The sequence below is a fragment of the Mastomys coucha genome, unplaced genomic scaffold (genome assembly GCF_008632895.1).
Source record: "Mastomys coucha isolate ucsf_1 unplaced genomic scaffold, UCSF_Mcou_1 pScaffold7, whole genome shotgun sequence".
NCBI classification, from domain to species: domain Eukaryota; kingdom Metazoa; phylum Chordata; class Mammalia; order Rodentia; family Muridae; genus Mastomys; species Mastomys coucha.
In genome coordinates, this window is record NW_022196913.1 from 27,677,603 (window position 1) to 27,687,300 (window position 9,698).

Consider the following 9,698-nt stretch of genomic DNA (forward strand, 5'->3'; position numbering starts at 1 on the left):
TAGTGAGCTTCCTGCTATGCTGACAAAATACCTTAGACAACTCAAAAAGAGGAAAGATTTTGGCACACTTCATCAGTCAAATTTCTTAGTCCTGTTGTTACCTTTGAGGAAAACCAACACCATGTCTGAGAGGACATAAAACTGCTTAGCTTGGGTCTAGAAAGCAGACAAAAGTTAGGGGCTGTGAGTTCTTTCAAAGTTATGACCCAGTGACCTACTTACTGCAACTGGGCCTCGCATACTGCAGGTTCTACTATATCCCCAGAGTCTGGAGATACGGCCTTCAGCACAGGAGCCTTGGGGCACCCTGCAGATCTGATACACTGCAGTCTGTCCCCTGCCAGTGCAAGTGAGCTGCAGCACACCAACAGGAACAAGGGCTGCGTGATAACACTGCGACAAGAAGGGGAGGCGGGGAAGTAACTGCAGCCCTTGTATGAATGTGATGATGCTACAGCTTGGGTCATGGTCTTAGTGCTTTTGACCATTAGAATGAGTCCAAGGAGGGAAAGGCACATAATACACCACTGTATTTCTCCGAGCTGCACTTAGCATTTGGTGTAGTCCATACTTAAATCTCTCTCCCTTAATGGTCATAAAACTTGGATGTAGGGAGAAATGGAGTATGAGAAAAGGAACACTGACATCCATTCTAGGACTAGACCAAAGCATGAGCTGGTTCTGATGACACTCTGTAAGCAGAAGAGATGCTGTACTAGCAAGAAGTAGCTGGGTATGAGGCATGGAGGACAGTAGTTAGTACGGAGGTAGGTGTCTAGAGATAATGGTGTGTGAAACGCAGCTGATGGTGCCTAGGAAACAAGAAACTGAGGCTCATCAAATAACATCACCAAGGTGAGAGCGGGAAGACATGACAAGAACATTGATGTGATGCTGACCACACAGGGGCTGGTCAGGGTCATGTTGAAGACACCAACGCAAAACTGCTGAGGTCTGAACCATAGGTCTTAATGGTCACTTCTTAGCCTGGTCCCTTCTGGAGTGATGAAACATCATGACCAAAAAGCAGTTTGGGGAGGAAAAGGCCTTGGTCTGCTTTCACCTCACTCTCTGTGTCCCTGCCCCTTGACTTCCCCGGCAACCATTCTGTCCTCTTTCTCTCCTCTTCTGGACACAAAGCTGTTTCCTGTCATATTCTCCCCTAACCCACTTATCACTATAAAGTCCCCACAGTCTGCCAATGCAGTTTCAGCCGTTTTCTTAAACCTGACCCTGTCCAAAAGAAGTCACTGAGGGTCTAGAGGGCAGCATCCTTGGGAGAAGGGAACAGATGTCACTGATTGGAGCCAACGGCTGCTTACGGGGTCCTGTAGATGGACCCTTCAGACTGAACAGCTACTGGACAGATGGTCAGGAGCCACCTACCACAAGCAGAATAAAGGACACGTGTGTGCCACACCCACTCCAGTGGAGTCTGCGTGACAAGTCCAAAAGCTTGGCCACAGTCCTGAGGCAAAATGTTTCAAGGAAACTGGCCTCCTAGAGGTCCTTGCCATCCTGTAGCATGGACGTGGTCCAGATTTATCCTTGTGATAGTCGATGAGGGTTTTGCATACTTTCTTTCAGTATTGTTTTATTATAGGTACAGAGGTGCCCCCAAGGAATGATTTGACAAATAGCCAAGTTAGATTGGACGTTGTTTCCTGGCCTCCACCAGTGTTCCAACATCCTAGTCAATCACTGAGCCGACCCTGGGCTTGGAATTTCGTAAGAATGTTACTTATTCAGACAAAATGCCTCCAGTGTTGAAAGAGAGATAGTGAAAGAAATCAGGCATTGCAGTCTACTGGATAAGAGTTAATAATCCCAGGGCAAGTTCAACAAAGTAAACTTAGAATTCTCTTTTTTTTTTTTTTTTTTTTTTTTTTTTTTTTTTTTTTTTTTTTTTTTTTTTTTTTGAGTTCCTTCTTTTTATTAACTCATATGCAACTACTTGTCTTCTGGTTTGTTGAAGCAGTAAGTCAGACAACACTTGCCACAGTATTCTCATTACAGTCATGAATGGCAGACTACATTACATAATAGAAGAAAGTTGGCAGGCTTCTCTGGTAAATGGAGGTCTCCCACAAATAATTAGAATAACAAATGAGTCACTCTGATACACAGGAATTTACAATGGTCTAGGAAAAAGATGGGTTGTGGTTTAAGAAGGAGCTAGAGTATTGTATTATTCCCGGAAAGGTTAGCAAGAACAGGACCTCCCTGGTGCATACTTCCACTAGCCCAGAAGAATAGCATAGTTAGGTGTTTACTTAGGGCTGGCTGGTGGTGGGTTATTACAGTAGACTAGAACTGGAACTATGGCTAGGACGTGAAGCCCCTGCACCTGGCTTCTAAGAATAGCTGACTTTAGATAAGGCTGACTTTATCTCAGTTGTAACCACTGCCTGGTTCCTGCCAATTTTCATGTTCACATTTTTCTGTTTTGTTTAAATAATCATTATGCATCAGATGACCTCAATATACCTTGGCTGATGTATTATCTAACTTCCTTTTTTCTTCTGTAATGACTATAAAAGTCTGATGCTTACTTTGAGAAACTACACTCAGATTCAGCACTCTCTTGTGCTCATGTCTGTTTGTCACCAACTCCTTGCCCACTTGAGTACCAGAACCCTGATTCTCCCCTGGTTGAGGGACCCCGACTGGGTCAGCCTCTGGCACATGAGATCAGAGAAAGGAGGTTCTTGGAAAGTATAGATATGGGATTCATCACTCACATTATAGAAAGAGACAATTCCTGACTTGTAGTCCAGGAAGATACCAACCTGATGAGGGGCATTTGGCAGGAAAAGAAGGCTCCAAGGTGGTTTGAGAGCCCAGTACTAGGCTATTTGCTCACTTTTAGGAAAACTTGTAAATATTTTATTTGTTTCCACTTTCTTGTGTTGTACTGATTATAAAATATTCTCTTCTAACATGGTAGTTACTTGGGTTTCTGTTTTATCTTAGAATGGAGATGGGCAGGTCACATGCAGGTCAGTTCCCTTGCTGCTTCTCTGGGCTCTAACCTCCTGTTACTTTTCTGTTGTTGTAACAGAACCCCATGACAAGGCAACTATTTGAAGGAAAGGTATATTTTGAGACTACTCTATAACCCAGAAACCATTCTTTGGAGACATGAGGATAAATCCTTTCTTAAGGACATTCTTCTGCATTCCCCTACCAGCCCATCTTCTGTATCTCCCACCTTCACCTCCCTGTAATGTTTCCCTGAAGTAAAGGTCTCTTGGCCTAACACACCTGTGTCAGGTGTCAAATCCGCTTTGTGTTGTACTTCAGGATATACTCTCAGCTGCTGCCCCAGTGCTATCCCTGCTGGCCGCTGTGCTCCCTGCCATGATGGTGATGGATTCTTATCCCTCTGGAAGTGTAAGCCTTGAATATACCTTTCCTTTAAATAGTTGCCTTGTCATGGGGTTCTGTTACAACAACAGAAAAGTAACAGGAGGTTAGAGCCCAGAGCCCAGAGAAGCAGCAAGGGAACTGACCTGCATGTGACCTGCCCATCTCCATTCTAAGATAAAACAGAAACCCAAGTAACTACCATGTTAGAAGAGGATATTTTATAATCAGTACAACACAAGAAAGTGGAAACAAATAAAATATCTACAAGTTTTCCTAAAAGTGAGCAAATAGCCTCAATGGACTCCTGAAGCTAGAAAAGTTAGGAAGTAGAAAAAATTGGAGGGCCAGATACAGGCAAGACAGCTACAAGTATTCAGCCATAAAAACCAAGAAAGATTCTCATTCCTATGACAATAACACAGAAACTCTTATAAGTCTGCAGCCAGTTCTTCAGTCAGTTATAGACTGTTGCTCTGTCTGTGGTGAGTGAAAGGCAACGCTTGGCAACTGATGGCTCATCAGTTCTTGCTTCAGACTGCACCAAAGCCCAGATCAACCTAGGTAGTAGCAGGTTCCCCTGAGAGGACAACATTCCATCTTGGAGGAAGCTCATTAAGATACAAGATGTTAAGGGGAGGGAAAACAACAGGATATACTAAGGGGAGGTGGAAGATTCCATCCTGCAGGGAAGCTTGTTAAACTTGGGAAGTAAACAACTCCACAGTTTCAGGATGTCCCTGAAATCCACCAGATGCCCTAGGCCCCTCCCTTCCTAAGCATACGTAAGGTGTAAGACCAGTGAACTGCCTTAGAAGCAGAGACTAGTCAACTGACTGGAAAAAAAATCAAAACTCGGGGAAGTTGCCTTGGGAGAGGCTCAGGTCAACTGAGTTACCTGGACAGAATACTCCTCCACTTGCTGAGATGCCCATAGTTTTCATATTGTGCTCCAGCTCTCATGAGTAGTCTCCTACGCTGTCCTTGGTGATACAGTTATCTTAGAGCCATTTTTGCTCCTGGGAGTAATCCTGATAAAATTCAAGGTTTCATCAAGTTGGAGTTGAATGCTGTCCTTACTTTGGTCTGTCCTTGGTTCATTATCTGGGCTGAGCAGATGTTTATGCATATCTTCTCAGGAGCCTTGCCACCCAACACTACTTCAGATAGCCCAGCTGCTGGGAACCTCTACAATGCTGCACTTACTTCACACAGGACCACAGTCTAGAACCTGTACCCAGGACTTCTGTGTTTAATGCATCTCTGTCACATTCTCCTTATTCAAATCAAGTGCCTAGGACAACCTGGTTTCTCTCCTAGAATTTAATCACTGGGGGGTGTGAACTGGTGGTGTAACTTCATAGGTTTCATGGTTTAAGGGGCAGGACTCTATTCCACTCAAACCCAACTCCTCTTCTGAGCTCTGGACGTTTGCTATCTCTTGTGTTTTCTACTTTGTAATTTTTGAGATAAGATGCTCAAAGGAAGTGTAATCTCTCTAATGGGACAGTTAACCTACCCATCTAAAAAAGTGGATCCGCCATCCATAAGTGATCTCACTTTTTGAGACTTACCTTTTCTTCGCCTTGCCATTTCTCTGTTTCTTGTCCTGTATTGTTTCCAAGCAAAATATATTCCCATAAGCCCCAGGAATGCTGACACCAACATGTCAATCCAGATTGAGGCAGATGGTGCTATAACAACCCAGGAGAAGTGTGCTTGCTAATATCTTTAGAGAAGTCAATAGCTTAGGGGCCTCAAGGACTGGGTTGATGATGGTGGACCACTCATGTTGTACACCATGCCTTGCTCCAACCAAGTCTCCTTTTGTCAGAGACTGTGGCACTTTGGGCTACCTCTATAGTATGCCATACCTTGATGGGCTTTTGGCCAGTGACCTCCTCAATTGACTTGTTTCTTCTTTAATAAAACAAAAAGGGATGAACTGTGGCAATGCAATGTGATAAAGTCTAAGAGACTGGAACTTTAGCTGGACCTCACAGCCAGAATTAATATTATACCATGAAGTCACTTAAGACTGCTAGTCTACTGTGTACTTAGTCTTCTTGTTTAACTTGCCTTTAAGAGAACAAAGTAACCAGCCTTACTTACATTTCCCAGTAGTCAACTCTTACAACATAACATAATGCATAGCTACACTCTTCAACTATCTGCTACTCCGTGGCCTGTGTGTTCTGAATACCATTTGCTGGAAACAACAAAAATAGAGATCAACAGCAATCTCACAGAACAAATGGATATTGCCTGACAAACAATGGTGTTTGTAATATCGTTTTTTATCTGGCCAATTGAGGTCAGTTGGAGTCAGTGACTTAATCCCTTGTGACACTCTGCTAAAGATTTCTGTAAAGTATCCCTCATTTCTTCCCCCATGTAATGATTTCTCTCTCTCTCTCTTTCTCTCTCTCTCTCTCTCTCTCTCTCTCTCTCTCTCTCTCTGTGTGTGTGTGTGTGTGTGTGTGTGTGACAGAGAGGGGTTGGGGGGAGAGAGGGAGAGAACAGGAGAACAAAGCCCTTTGTTGGGAAGAGACACATTCAGACAGATACAGAGGGACTGATTCACAAGACAGCCTTCAGGCAAACACAAGTTCAGCCTCCTTCACAGGTAGACAGGAGGGAACACAGGGAGAATGAAGTAGAACTCAGTCTTAGTTAAATGTCATTAAGGCTCAGTGCTTTGATTTATTCTCATAATATAACACCCACACACTAATGGTGAGTTGGGTTTATTATTTATGAGCTCAGACTAAGAGCACTGTTGCAGCATTTTCTCTGTCCAATCACATTAGGGCAGTGACAGGCCTGTGACTGGACAGGAATAGAGAGGTGGAGTTAGAGTTGGAGGAGGAGAAAAGTTAGGAGCAGGAGAAGGGTCTCATCATGGAGTCAGATGATGAGGACGAGTCAGACCCTGGCTGGTTGTAACCAGGCTAAGGTTTTTACAAGGTTAAATTAATTGGGTCAAAATATTTTATTATTTGGTTCTGAAATTATTGTATTGGCATCTTTTAAATTGTGATATTATTATATAAACCTGATTGGATATTAAAGCCTCAAGAGTCAGGCACTACCTACCGGGTACTAGGCACTAGCTAGATAAATGATTGTGGAAGTGTGTAAAGCGTTGCATGTGAGCAAGATGTTTCAGCTAGCTGGGAGAATATTAGCAAGAACTGGCCAGAACTTAGTGTTGAGGCCAGATGGTACCAGCACAAGAATGTGGCACAGCAGGAAAGGGAGTTTTCAGGGTAGTTTCCTGCTGCACGCACTCGTCTACTCCAGTAGGTCTACAGTATCAGGGTTAAAACCTGATCATGGACAAGAGGCATTATGACTCCAAAGGGAGTTTGTCTCCTGGGGATTTCAGTCAGTTGTGGGCATCTCCTAACTTGGACGTGTTCCAAATTGATCTCTGCTAAGTCTGTGGAGAGATCTGCGTGCTTTCTTTATTCAGGCATAAAGGTGCCCTAAGAAATATTTCATTATTAGCAAAACTGAGATAGAACATTATTTCCTGGCCTTCACAGTGCTTCAATAATCCTAATAGATTTCCTAGGTGTAATTAGCTGGGAATTTTTACTAAGAAGCTGTCTTACCAGACAGGGTGTCTCAAGAGTTAGAGATAGCAGTTAGGCACTTGTTATCAGAGAAGTCTCACACAAAGAAAAACTGTGTTACTGCTAATGAGAAGTTAGAAGTTGTAGGGCTTCCCCCACTAATTATTTATGTTACAGCCAAGGAATGCTAGAATACAACCTTCAGCTACTTGCCTCAGACAGACCCTGAGTGTTTATCTTAGGGTTGCCAGGACAACCTAGCCCGAGAAGAAAGACACCACTGCTCCTCCGCCTTGCACCTGGCTGTTTGATTTTACTGACCTTGATGTAGCCATCTCCTGCCTATGTGACTTCTGTAGTTTGCCCTGTTTTCTGTATACTGTATAAGCCTGATTTCTACTTTGTACAAATTGCATTCATTTACAGCACTCCCTTGTGTCTGTTTCTGTTTGTCATTTCTTTGCCAACGCCTTGTCTACCTGACTAGGACCCTGTTCCCCCACGGGTTGAGGGAGGCCTGGGCTGGCTGGCTCATGGCAGTTTCCTTTTTTATTAATCCCCACGACAGCACTCACTTTCCAGTGTCTTTTCAAGATTATAAGTCCATCGATCGGATGGAACACTCACACAGCCTCCAAATACAGCAAAGGTCCTCAAGAAAGGTGTCAAGTTAAGTGCTTCTGGGCCTTTACGTACAGACGTCCGTTCTTGGGGAACCCCTGCACTACAGATCTTCTGGATCCTCTGACCTCCACCACCACGCCACCCCCGACACACAAAGTACATTAGAATGTAATACAATATTAAAACTATTTACAACAGTTGACTTGCTGAAGACAGCTCTTAAGAATCTTTCAGATCGTTTCTAGGTAACCTGGAGACGTTTTAGCTCTTTTTGCTCTTTTCACTGATGACCAGATCCTAAGAATGTCCAGTTGCCAGGTCTCTGCACCTGAATGTCTTTCCGGAGCTCCACAGGTCCGCACCGTGCGTTCCCTGTCGCCTCCCAAGGGAACCCTCCACTTTCTGGCTGACCGCCCGCTCAATGGCCACCCACTAGGCAGGTCCCTCACCCCCAACCCCAACCTGGCAGCCTAGCTATCATTCTCTCATTCACCTCCTGCCACCCATTTATAACTCACAGTTCGGACAAGGAAAGTATCAGGCCATCAACAATCTCCCGTGGTTAAGAATGCCCCACACCTCAACTTCAGCAGTGTCTTAACCTGCAGCCCTCTAACCTACGCCTCTCTGGAGCCGGAGCAGCTGGACTCTGTAACAACAGCGCGATTAGCTGGGTGGGGCCCGGGAACCATTCCGGAAAGACTGCCTTTGATTGGCTGTAACTGCGAGGCCTCTGGCTGAAACTCAGCCCATTTTAAATTGCTGTTTCTTACAGAAGAAGCCGGCAGAGGTCGGCCTCGGGCTAAAGACAAAGTTGATCTGGAAGAAAGGACCTGGAAACTGTCCATACGTGTCTGCGACATTCACTCTAAGATTAACAGAATTTTTTTTTAGTCAAAGTAGTTATTTGATTGACTGAAGGGTAGTTGTGTTGTGTTGCTTTAAAGAACAGGATCACACAGCATCTGAAACCTGTAGCAGGGACTTCATCCTTGCTGTAACCTGCCTTCCTGATCTCCTCATGCATGTATTTGGTAAATGAATATATTTATGGGTGTCTTTTGTTCTAGAATGACGGGCTGCAATGCAAAAGTCAAAGATGAAAGGCCCCCCCTCCCCCATTTGCTTTAGCGCATAGCGATCACAGCAACAGAGAACAGAGAACACCGAGTTAGTCTGGCGTGTCAGACTACCTTTTAATCCTAGGCTTCAGAGGAGAGCTAAGAAGCCGCACCTCCAGGCCTACTACAGCCAGGTGCTTCTTAGTTCCTGTGATGCGTCTCTCAATTTTCCCTATTCAATGGGTTTCTGCAGTCAGCAGTGATTCAAGAGGACTGTGCCGGGACAGATGCTGGTACAACTTGAGTCTATTTCCTCTCTAGGGTGAAAGTTGTGGAACAGTCTTTGAGACTCGGGCGAAGGAAACGTTACTAAGGATGAATAGTTGCCTGATTTACTCATCATACATGCGCACTCTTGCCAAAGTGTTCCCACATCCCAATTTGCTCTATCCACGCGGACCACTTATGTTTCTTCATGAAGTCGCTTCTTATTCTGATGCTCCTCCGCTTGCTGTTCGCCCTGCTCCCCCAGCTCTCACAGGCTGCTTCTTTCTCAGTGCGCAAGCCACATCAAAACCATAACTCTGCCCAGGAAGTCCTTCGAAAACTCCCACAGCTCCTCTATCCACCCCCACCCCACCTCAGCCTTCCAAAGGACCTCCCCTTCCTTTCCCTAGTCAGGGCCTAGTCCTGTGCCTGAAGCGTTGGTACGGGATAAATGCCAGATGGACTGAGTAAGATGTGAATGACAGGCTAAGCAAAGCAGGCAGGCAGGGTCAATATTCTTAGTATCAGGCACAGACCTGGGGTTGTCTAGTTTCAACCAACAATCAAAACTTACTAATTTTAGGTTTCAAAGATCCCTTAAAGATAAGGGCTGATTTCTGGAAAAGGCAGAATGTGTTAACAGGCTTAGAAAATTGCTATAAACTGGAGACTGATTGTCTTGGACGTGTGTTTTTTATTGCTGTGACAAACCACCATGACCAAAAGTAAACTGGGGAGGAAAGGGTTTATTTCAGCTCATACATCCAGATCACAATCCATCCTGAAGGGAAGCCAAGGCGGG